Below are 12,065 nucleotides of genomic sequence, written 5' to 3'. Positions count from 1 at the left end.
CGTCAGGTTTCCATGAGCTGCCGCCTTCGTCACCCGTTGCAGCCGGCAGCCCGGCACTACGTTCGTAGGCCTCAAGCCGTTTCCGCAACCCGGCTGCTGGTCGCTGTCATTGCCTGCGCAGGCCGCACTGTTTCCTCCGCGTCAAGCCGGCCCAAGCCGCCTTGATGGCCTGCCTCATCCCCACGGCCTGAACCACCGTCTTCGTGGCCGGCCTCGCCGTCACTTCAGAGCTGCCGACCACCACGCCCCGCCCGTGCTCCGCCGGATTTCACCTCTGCTTGCGTGGTCTTGAGCGGTCCTTTGTTCGGCCTCGTTGAACCGCCGGACGCTGTCGTCGCCGCAGCCCTGCTCCTCCTTGGCCAAGCCGCCGTGCTCCATCTCACTGGAGGCCTCCCTGAGCTGCCTCGCCTCATGCCGTTCTAAGCCGCCTCGCCCCGCAACCGCGGTTTGTTCGCCTCGCGCCATGGACGATGACCCGGCCTCACCAGCTCCGCTTCCCGGCTTCCCGGCCGCGGTTGCGCCGCCAAGCCGCTGCTCAACTAAGTACGGCCGACCCAGCGGCCGTTTTTTCACGGATTCTGCTTCCGGGTCGCTCTGCGTCGGGCCGCCGTTCTTTGAACCGCCGCCCGTTTTGTTACACTTATTTGTCAGATGCCGAGCCGCCTCCATCGTCATCGGCAGTGGCCGAGTCATCACGCCGCCCTGTTTTGCTCGCTGGCTTCTTGTATTTCCAAACCGCCCACCGCTGCGATCTATCTCGCTCCGTTCGCCGCCGGTACCTCATTGCCGTATCATCTCCGCCTCAACGCGAGCCGCCGTAAACCGACGCGGCCTTGAACCGGATCCTGCCTCGCCGGGTCATATGGGGAGGCCGAGCGTGCCAGCGATTGAAGCAGTGGAGAGCCACGGCGGCTCAGTCGATGAACCCGTTTCCAACTACAGAGCAGCCGCGTTCATGTCTAAACCGCCGCTGCGGTGACCCGCCAAAGATTCGCCTAAGCCGTCCATAGCTCGGGAACAGATTATCGACATGCTCAGATTTTTTGGTTGACCACCGAGTTCTACTCCGAGGGGCCGGGATGGCCTAAGTTGCCGCTGGGTCACCGCATCCAAGCTACAAACAACGAACTGGCCCAGCCTGATTCATCTCGCTACCTCATCCATTGTCGGCCTCGAGTTGTCAAGCTGCCCGCCACTGCTAAGGCTGAGTGCTCCGTGGGCTTCGCGCCGCCCCGGATCAGCTCACCGCCGACCCGTCCGCACTTTCACCGCCGCACTGACAAGCCTTTGGTCTGAACCGCCGCCGTGATCTGCTATGGTCTGCAGGGCTGGTTCTGTTTTTCTGCTCTTCTCGGCCACCTCTTGCGGCACCTGCCGGCACCCGCGCCCGAGCTCTTCTTCCATCACCACCGGACTGCGCTCGAGCTGTTGCGATCTCGTTTCACCGGTTGATCTACAACCACGACCGCCATCTGTTGACCCGTCGTTGCTCCGGTTTACTTTTCAGGATGGCTGTCACAGCTGCGCGTGGACATGGCCTTGTTGCTCCGCCACCGTTGATGACCATGCCCCCGTTTTAAGGCCGGCATCGACGAACCACCGTTCCCGCTGCCCGCCTCACTGTCAAAGTGTCCAGCCGCTGCTGCTGGTTAGAGACGCCGCTTCCGCTTTACCACGCTTCGACGGACCGTGCCTTAAACCGCCCCCGCGGCCTTATTCGTCATCGCACCAAGCCACTGCCAGTATTTTCAGTTCCTGTATTGCTACGGCGATGGTGTCAGTACTGTGCTGATATTTACACAAGCAATAACCTCAATACAGCAAGTTACTGTCGAGTTCTGAGGAAGCACCAAAGTTCTTGTCACACAAGGGGTTGCCTCGGTACAGCACGTTGTTGCTCAAGTCAGGAGGAAGTGTCATACAGTTTCTAAATAAAGATGTGGATACATCAAAGGAGCTAGTTGATGACTGCTTAAGAAGTCAGCTGTCCGATTTTCCGTCCGACCTCATGATGCAGTTTCAGCAGTTGGTCATATCTATGAGGCAAGACCAAGAGAAACGAAGCAAATATTTCAGTACATGTTTGCGTGAAAAGGGGCCAGGTCTGCTCAAAATGATATCGAGGACATGATGACGAGGCAACAGATAGTCGAGACAAAATTTTCTTACCTGAAACTACTGGGTGGCTTGCACTGTTTTGAAAGGTGTCGTAAGGGGCGTGCGCCAAATATTTTTGCACTAGCGCTTGTCCGTACCATACTGCTCGATGGATACGTGTGCAAGGCCTGGCTTCCGCTACATCAACGCACACGACCGTGCCCATGGCCGACTTGCCGGTGTCCGTGTCGTTTCCAACGCCGCGGCCGACTCGCCCGTCCGCGCTAGGCTTACAACGCCGTGGCCGACTCATCCGTCTGCTCCCGCGGTCGCCTCAGCCGTGATGGATTTCAGTTTCACCATGGTGATCATCAACTCCGTGGTGGATAACTACCGGCTTAACATATCAGGTGAAATCCATCCAGTATATATTTTATATTGTTTTCTTTAAAAGAGCAATTATTCTGGTTTATAAGTTCTCCGATGCAGGATGGGGTTATTATATCGTTGCGTTGTTGAAGGACTCATACCGGTTTATATCACGGTCAAATATGGAGAGTCTCAAGCCAACTCCTCGAGTAGTCTTAAGACTCAGGGGCTACAATGACATGACTTGGGAACTCCGGGTCATTGGAGGGAATGATAACCCGGTTCCGGAGGACACCGCCATATTGATGAAAATTTAAAGGCCGTCAGAAAATTGTTGATTCAAAATAAAGATTCCAGTTTAAATCCGGTTCAAGAGACATCTCTCGCCCGCAAATCTTTGAAGCTCTCAAATCCGGTTTAAGAATTTCCGGTTCAAAAAGGAATTAACTTCTCGCAAGTTTGAGTTTAAAGGCCGTCAGAAAATTTCCGGCTGAAAATGAGGATTTCGGTTTAAAATACGGTTCAAGGGAAAGATGCCTCCCATAAAGCTTTGAAACTCCCAATATCCGGTTTAAAATCCCGGTTCAAGAAGAATTTATCTCTTGCAAAAAGTTAAAAGTTGCTGAAGAGGACCTGTTGCCATGATGTATGGTTCAAACATGGGTATCCCGCCTTATTGGCTTATCATATTATTGATTACATGGGGGCTTCAGCTGACAAAGCGGAAGTTCTGTCCATTAATCCGGCTATCACGCCACAACAAAGCTCGGGAGCTTCACACCCAAGGGGCCAAAGAGAGTATTGTTGCTATGCACAGCTCAAACATAGGCACCCATTGAGCACAGCTCACAAAGTTACTTGGGGGCTCTTTGTGTAAAGTAACAAAGAGCTTGAAAGTACCCTTGTAATTGGGTATCGACCCACGGCTTGGAAGCCTGGTGTATTAACCTAAAACCCCGGGTTAACCTGCCTTCATCAAGTAAGCCACTCCTATCCACGTAATCCTGGCATGACCCGCCGAATGTTTGGCAGTTACTCTCATTGAGACCCTGAACTTGTCAAAGTTAAAACGACGATTGGTTAGTTGGAGGCCCATCTTAAAAGTCTTTGTCAAATGGTTTAACTCAGCGGCCTGGCAGCCCATGAAAAGCCTCGAATTTGGGCCTGGCAGCCCTTGAAAAGCCTCGACTACACAGTTTTATTTGCCTTTGTCAAGATTTTTCTCTTTTGATAAATTTTATGTTGAACCGGTGCCTATTGACCCGGCATGACTATCAGTCATCAAATTAAACCCGGTGTTCGTTAACCCGGCTCGACTTTCAACTACAAGTTGTCAGTACATAATCACTTATAATCCGGTGTTTATTGACCCGACCTGGCTTTGGACTATAAGTCGCTAGTGTATATTTGGATTGCGCCATTGGAATTATGCGCTTATAAATCATTGTGTATATTATTCAAATAGCCGACATGGCTGGATTTTTATTATGGTTATTAATAACCAGTATTATGATTAAGGTTTTCAAAGTCGCTTTAGCGCAAATGGCTATCATATTATCAATAGATATGATTTATTCTACAATTGAAGGAATAGTCCCGAGTTGCTGCAGGCTTACGACCCGGCACTTGGGGGATACATTATTTCAGTTGAAATTACATTAAATACACAAGTCCCATGTCGCTGCAAGCATGCACCATGACACTTGGGGGCTAATGCAAAGTCATTTTTTTTGCTCACCTTATTGAAGACCCGACTCATCACATGGTAATGAGCCGGCCCTTGGGGGCTACCAATTGCCTTTGTCAACAATTTAAGGTACAAAGCTTTTTATCCATTACATTGAAGGGTCCACTGCTCAGTTGGTAAAGCACAAGGCTCTTAACCTTGTGGACGTGAATTCCAGCCCCATGATGGGGGTTACATCATATGATGTTATTTTCATTGAAGAATATATCAAAGTCCCAGCTCAATATTATCTTACTGAGCCGACCCTTGGGGGCTACACTGGTTGAAGTTTTTATGAGAATAAGGCAATTTCAAGTCCCAGGTTGCTGCAAGCATGACAACCCGGCACTTGGGGGCTACATATGTAGAATACTCAATTCTAACTAGTGATTGATGAACAACCTGGATTTCTTCAAGATTGTGATATTCATATTGAAGCAAGTCTTAAGCTGTTGCTATGCTACCTTCTTAAGATTTGGGGGCTACAAGTGATAGGCATATAAGAGGTATATTTTCAAGCTTCATGTTAACTACAATTATGACGTGGTGCCATCAATATTTGTAAACCGGCAATGATAAACCGGCAAGTTCAAGTCTTAAACCGGCATTGTTGGTGTCAAAACCGGCGGATCTCGGGTAGGGGGTCCCGGACTGTGCGTCTAGGCGGATGGTAACAAGAGACCGGGGACACGATGCTTTTACCCAGGTTCGGGCCCTCTCGATGGAGGTAAAACCCTACGTCCTGCTTGATTAATATTGATGATATGGGTAGTACAAGATTAGATCTACCACGAGATCAAGGAGGCTAAACCCTAGAAGCTAGCCTATGGTATGATTGTTCTTGGTCCTACGGACTAAAACCCTCCGGTTTATATAGACACCTGAGAGGGCTAGGGTTACACAGAGTCGGTTACAATGTTAGGAGATCTACATATCCGTATCGCCAAGCTTGCCTTCCACGCCAAGGAAAGTCCCTTCCGAACACGGGACAAAGTCTTCAATCTTGTATCTTCATAGTCCAGGAGTCCGGCCAAAGGTATAGTCCGGCTATCCAGACACCCCCTAATCTAGGACTCCCTCAGTAGCCCCTGAACCAGGCTTCAATGACGACGAGTCCGGCGCGCAGATTGTCTTCGGCATTGCAAGGCGGGTTCCTCCTCCATGTACTTCATAGAAGATTTTGAACACAAAGTAGTGTCCGGCTCTGCAAAATAAGTTTCCACATATTGCCATAGAGAGAATAATATTTACACAAATCTTATCTACTGACGTATTCCGTAGCGTGACATCACACCACGGCCAAGTCTTTATTCGAATCGTTTTACTGTCCCACCTCAGCGCGTTTAGCGAGGCAGTTTCCTTGGCATGTCTTGTCAAAGCAGAGATCGTGTCCCCTTATTCCAGGATTCTCATCAATATGGGCGTGGGTAACCCAGTCGTACCCGTTGGTATGTTTTGTCGATCAAAGGCGAGTCCCAAACGGTCACGGGGAGGGCCCTTGGTATTCAACCTCTTATAAAGAGACCAAGGCCTTACTCCTTTCTTTCAATCTCAAACGAGTTCGCCCTTCGCCTTGAGTTCCAACACCCAAGGCTCCAGATTTCAGGTGCTTCGGACCTTCGACAATGTCCGGTTCTGACCTTCGAGGCCGATGGATGCCCTCCTCCGTCACGGAGGAGGACGTGCTGAAGTTGAGAGAGGCCAGGTTCTTGACCGACGAAATCTGGCATAGGCTGCCTGCTCAAGGGCAGGTCATTCCCACTCCCAAGCCTGGTGAGAGTGTGGTGTTCATGTATCACTTCCTTCGGGGGTTAGGCTTCCTGACGAATCCCTTCATGAGGGGGCTCATGTTTTATTATGGGCTAGAATTTCACGACTTAGCTCCGGAGTCCATCCTCCATATTTCCTCATTCATCATCGTGTGTGAAGCCTTCCTCCGTATTACTCCTCACTTCGGACTATGGCTCAAGACCTTCAAAGTAGAGCCGAAGAATGTTGGTGCTCCATGGCCTGAGGGTTCTTTTCAAGAGGAGTCCAGCTTATGGCAACGAGAGTGGTTTTACATCACCCCACCACAGCTAGTGTCATGGGTCAATAAAGGACTGGACTGGGGGGCATCCAAGGACGTGCCCTTGTTGCAGGGCCGCATTCGAGATCTCTTAGAAAGAGACATTAGCCTGGTCGTGGTAACGCAGGTCATGTTGATCCGCCGAGCCTTGCCCGGCAAACGTCGCCCCTTCGCCTGTGGGAGTTCAATCTGGAGGGACCACGAGCTCTCCAGCATTTCATGGGCGCAACGCCCGTGGAGATGTACAAATTGTTCTTCGGATCACAAGCAATGTGTCCGGACTTGACCGAGGATGCAGGCCTGAGCTGCAATCGCCCGGATACTCAAGTAAGTAGCCTTGTGCCCGGACTCGCTATCCGAATATTTATCATAAAATTGCCCCTAAAAGAGTTGTCCTTTAAACAGGAGTGGATAGCGAAAGCAAAGCCAATCAGGTGTCCGGCACCCCTCCCCGAGACCACGCCGGATCCCGTGCTAGTCAAGATGTTGGAGGTTGTGCCTTCAGAGGAAAGCGAGGGAATGGACAAGGAAGCTACAACCTCCTCGAAGAAGGTTGTACGGAAGGGAGGAATCAAAAATTCCTCTCCTCAGGGGAAGAAGAGGACCGCCTCTGACGACCCGGAGACCATGGCCTCAAAGCGGGGGAAGAAATCTTCGTCAGAGGATCCTGCGCCGGGGGATACTTCGGCCGAATTATGCCCTCAAGGGGATCAGCCCTCCACCGAGCCGTAAGTAGAGAGGAGTTTTTCTTTTTAAGAAATGAGAGAAATCCTTGCATTATATCTGAGAAGAGTAATCGAAAATTTACCTTGTAGCTCGGACCTTAGCCCTTCTCAGCAGAGCTCGTCTTCGGGGGATCTTCTTCCGGAGATGATGGAGAGCGGAACGCCTCCCCCTGCCATACCGCCTTGCGAGGCGGGCGACCCTAAGGTATCGTCGCGGAGGGTTTCTCCGAATTCGGCAGGGTCGGAAGGTAGTCATATGGCCCCCCAAAGCCCTCCGCGTCCGGCCTTCGAAAAGGGCCATCGGACGAGTCTGGCACCGTCTGGTGCGCGGTCGGAGGAGCTGAAGGATCTGCTAGGGCGAGCATCTATCTCAGAGGAGCATCATGCATTAATGGGTATGGTGATTGAGAGGATTTCATCCGCGGAGAGCGGATTGCATGAGGCCGTCGGGAGTTTACTGACAGGTTTTGAGGTACGCGAAATAATGTACCCTTTTTGGACAGTTGCGCATAAATAAGATGCGCCCTATGTAGATAGTAGCTCCTGAGACTCTGTGCGTTGTCAAAAGTGACGGCGCGCAGAGGATCATAATCCCAGGTCTAATATGCCGCCTTCATACGTAGGTGGCGAAGTGTCGGGTGGCCAGCCGGACTGATGAATTTGCCGAGCTAAAGCGGCAAATTGACATGGCAGATGCCGACATCGCGCTTGTCAACAAGCGGCTTGACGAGGCACAAGGTATGTAATTACTCCGGCGGCACCTGGTAAGAGGAGCTTTATGCCAGTATCTTACAATGTGTGCGCTTGATGCAGATGGTGCTGCTGCCATGGAGAATCTTTGGGCGGAACTTGCCCGAGCCAAGGAGCAAGCCAGGAAAAGTGATGCGGCTGCCGGAAAGGCAATTGAAGAGCTGAAAGCCGAACAGGATGCTCACTGCCGAAGCAAGAAGGAAATGGCCGAGATGGTTGTGAAGCTGAAGAGCGCTGCTGACTGTTGCAAGCTTCTTGAAAAAGTAGATCGGGCGGAACAGACGGACCTGGAGAAGGCCGTTGCCGATGCCAAGGATGCTCGCTCTGCGATGAGAGCTATGAAGGAGGAGTTGCGTCAGGCCGGAGAGATCGCGGCTGGAAAGCCCTTTATGCTGCGGAGGAAGTTCTGTGATCCTAAACATGCTCCGTTAAACCGGATGTGGAGTACGGCGGACACCTATCTGGATTTGGCAGCGAGTGCCGCAGATGTGGTCGAACACTTCCGAGATCAAGAAGATCGCGAAGTGGATAAGCTCTTTTGGTTGCAGTTCCACAATTCGGAGCGTCCACTGTCATTAGCCGATCGTTTGGCCGAATGGGCCGAGCTAAATAGGCTGTCCGGACTCGCCATGAAGTATGTCAGGAGTCATCTGTGGCCAGAGAGGCCAGAGCCGAAAAGTTATCTCAACTTGGTCCAGCAGTTCCTTGGTGCGGCGCCGCATATCAATGCGATGAAGAGGTCAGCGTGCATAGAGGGTGCGCGGATGGCTCTTGCCCGTGTCAAGACATACTGGGCGGAAATGGAGGCCACCGCTGTTGCATCCCCAGACTCGGATGGAAGCCGAGTACCTGCCGAGCACTATTTTCAGGAAGTTCTGCAAGGCGCTCGTTTAATAGAGACGCAGTGCTCGAAGGATACTATATTTGAATCGCATATATTATTGTAAAACAATATTTTGATAAATTGTAGAAGCTTTTTATACTTGTGCCTACAAGTATTATAATACCCCCTGTGCGGTCGTTTAACATATATGTATATATAATCTGAAAGATGGCAGTTGTCGGCTTCGGCCCCCACGCACATAATGCGGGGGTGTTCGCAGAAGGCGCATTTTCACACTTGATCCAACGTCTTGGTCCTACAAAGGAGGTGATAGCGCAGCGAACTAGGCAATCGGACTATGATGCTTTATCACTTTCACTTAGCCATAGGAGTTTGACAGTGAGGCTACATATATAGCCCCTAGTGGCGCCTGCGCTCGCCCGAACCCGGGGCGCGTATGTGCCTGGCCGGGAAGCGGCCCTTCGTTAATGCGGAGGAATCCTAAAGATTCCGATAAGTCATCGAGTGGTTGACCAGTCTCACGCTATATCACGACGGTCAGTTTTCGGCTTTCTCTACTGAGGTGCTCGCCTGGCCGAACCGGGGCACAATCGCAGTAGTTCTCCTGGTGCCGCCTTAGCCGATAGAGCGGAACTTAAGGTAGCAAAACACAGGAGCCGGGCAAACCCAACATTTGACCAAAGACATGATTCGGAGCTGATGCATATAAGGCCAAACTCGCGACACCGAACACTCCCTAAGGTATTCGGTCTTTATGAGGGCGGGCGGGATAACGCCCTTAGTAATAAGCCCCTAGTGTCCAGGTGCACGCAAAACTCTGACGTGGCCACATGCCAAAACGCTAGCCTCCTCCTTGGTTATACCAAGAAACCAGGGGATGTGTATCAACAAGAGACAGTAAAAAAGGTTTACGCAAGGTCTTAATCTGAAAAGAATCCTTGGAACGGGTCCCTGCTGCACGTCTGCGCCTGTGTCTCCGTTGTGACGTATCCTGGACGGGCGTAGCACGGTGTTTATCTATAAAAGAGAGGAACTTAGTTGAAGAAAGTGTTGGGGAACGTAGTAATTTCAAAAAAAATCCTACGCACACGCAAGATCATGGTGATGCATAGCAATGAGAGGGGAGAGTGTTTTCTACGTACCCTCGTAGACCGAAGCGGAAGCGTTGACGCAACATAGAGGAAATAGTCGTACGTCTTCCCGGTCCAACCGATCAAAGCACCGTTACTCCGGCACCTCCGAGTTCTTGGCACACGTTCAGCTCGATGACGCTCCCCGGGCTCCGATCCAGCAAAGCTTCAGGGAGGAGTTCCGTCAGCACGACGGTGTGGTGATGATCTTTATGTTCAACCATCGCAGGGCTTCGCCTAAGCACCGCTACAATATGACCGAGGTGGAATATGGTGGAGGGGGGCACCGCACACGGCTAAGGAATGATCATGAAGATCAACTTGTGTGTCCTAGGGTGCCCCCCTGCCCCCATATATAAAGGAGCCAAGGGGAGGGGGCGGCCGGCCAAGGAGGGCGCGCCAAGGGGGAGTCCTACTCCCACCGGGAGTAGGACTCCCTTCTTTCCTAGTTGGAGAAGGAGAAGTGGGAAAGAGGAGGAAGAGGGAAAAGGAAAGGGGGGGGGCGCCGCCCCCTCTCCTTGTCCTATTCGGACTAGGGAGGGGAGGGGCCCACGGCCACCTCTTGCCTCCTTTCCTCTTCTCCCTTAGGGCCCATGTAGGCCCAATAACCCCCGGGGGGGTTCCGGTAACCCCCCGGTACTCCAGTAAAATCCCGATTTCACCTGGAACGATTCCGATATCCAAATATAGGCTTCCAATATAACGATCTTTATGTCTCGACCATTTAGAGACTCCTCGTCATGTCCATGATCACATCCGGGACTCCGAACAACCTTCGGTACATCAAAATACATAAACTCATAATGAAACTGTCATCGTAACGTTAAGCGTGCGGACCCTATGGTTCGAGAACAATGTAGACATGACCGAGACACGTCTCCGGTCAATAACCAATAACGGAAACTGGATGCTCATATTGGTTCCTACATATTCTACGAAGATCTTTATCGGTCAGACCGCATAACAACATACGCTGTTCCCTTTGTCATCGGTATGTTACTTGCCGAGATTCTATCGTCGGTATCTCAATACCTAGTTCAATCTCGTTACCGGCAAGTCTCTTTACTCGTTCCGTAATACATCATCTCACAACTAACTCATTAGTTGCAATGCTTGCAAGGCTTATGTGATGTGCATTACCGAGAGGGCCCAGGGATACCTCTCCGACAATCGGAGTGACAAATCCTAATCTCGAAATACGCCAACCCAACATGTACCTTTGGAGACACCTGTAGAGCACCTTTATAATCACCCAGTTACATTGTGACGTTTGGTAGCACACAAAGTATTCCTCCGGCAAACTGGAGTTGCATAATCTCATAGTCATAGGAACATGTATAAGTCATGAAAAAGCAATAGCAACATACTAAACGATCGGGTGCTAGGCTAATGGAATGGGTCATGTCAATCAAATCATTCACCTAATGATGTGATCCCGTTAATCAAATAACAACTCTTTGTCCATGGTTAGGAAACATAACCATCTTTGATTAACGAGCTAGTCAAGTAGAGGCATACTAGTGACACTCTATTTGTCTATGTATTCACACATGTATTATGTTTCCGGTTAATACAATTCTAGCATGAATAATAAACATTTATCATGATATAAGGAAATAAATAATAACTTTATTATTGCCTCTAGGGCATATTTCCTTCAGTCTCCCACTTGCACTAGAGTCAATAATCTAGATTACACAGTAATGATTCTAACACCCATGGAGCCTTGGTGCTGATCATGTTTTGCTCGTGGAAGAGGCTTAGTCAACGGGTCTGCTACATTCAGATTCGTATGTATCTTGCAAATCTCTATGTCTCCCACCTAGACTAGATCTCGGATGGAATTGAAGCGTCTCTTGGTTCTCTTCTGAAATCTGGATTCCTTTGCCAAGGCAATTGCACCAGTATTGTCACAAAAGATTTTCATTGGACCCGATGCACTAGGTATGACACCTAGATCAGATATGAACTCCTTCATCCAGACTCCTTCAGTTGCTGCTTCCGAAGCAGCTATGTATTCCGCTTCACACGTAGATCCCGCCGCGACGCTTTGTTTAGAACTGCACCAACTGACAGCTCCACCGTTTACTGTAAACACGTATCCGGTTTGCGATTTAGAATCATCCGGATGAGTGTCAAAGCTTGCATCAACGTAACCATTTACGATGAGCTCTTTGTCACCTCCATAAACGAGAAACATATCCTTTGTCCTTTTCAGGTATTTCAGGATGTTCTTGACCGATGTCCAGTGATCCACTCCTGGATTACTTTGGTACCTCCCTGCTAGACTTATAGCAAGGCACACATCAGGTCTGGTACACAGCATTGCATACATGATAGAGCCTATGGCTGAAGC

The sequence above is a fragment of the Triticum aestivum genome, chromosome 3A, assembly GCF_018294505.1.
Source record: "Triticum aestivum cultivar Chinese Spring chromosome 3A, IWGSC CS RefSeq v2.1, whole genome shotgun sequence".
In the NCBI taxonomy this organism is placed as follows: domain Eukaryota; kingdom Viridiplantae; phylum Streptophyta; class Magnoliopsida; order Poales; family Poaceae; genus Triticum; species Triticum aestivum.
The sequence above is the reverse complement of the archived record's forward strand: the minus strand, read 5'-3'. Positions refer to the sequence as shown.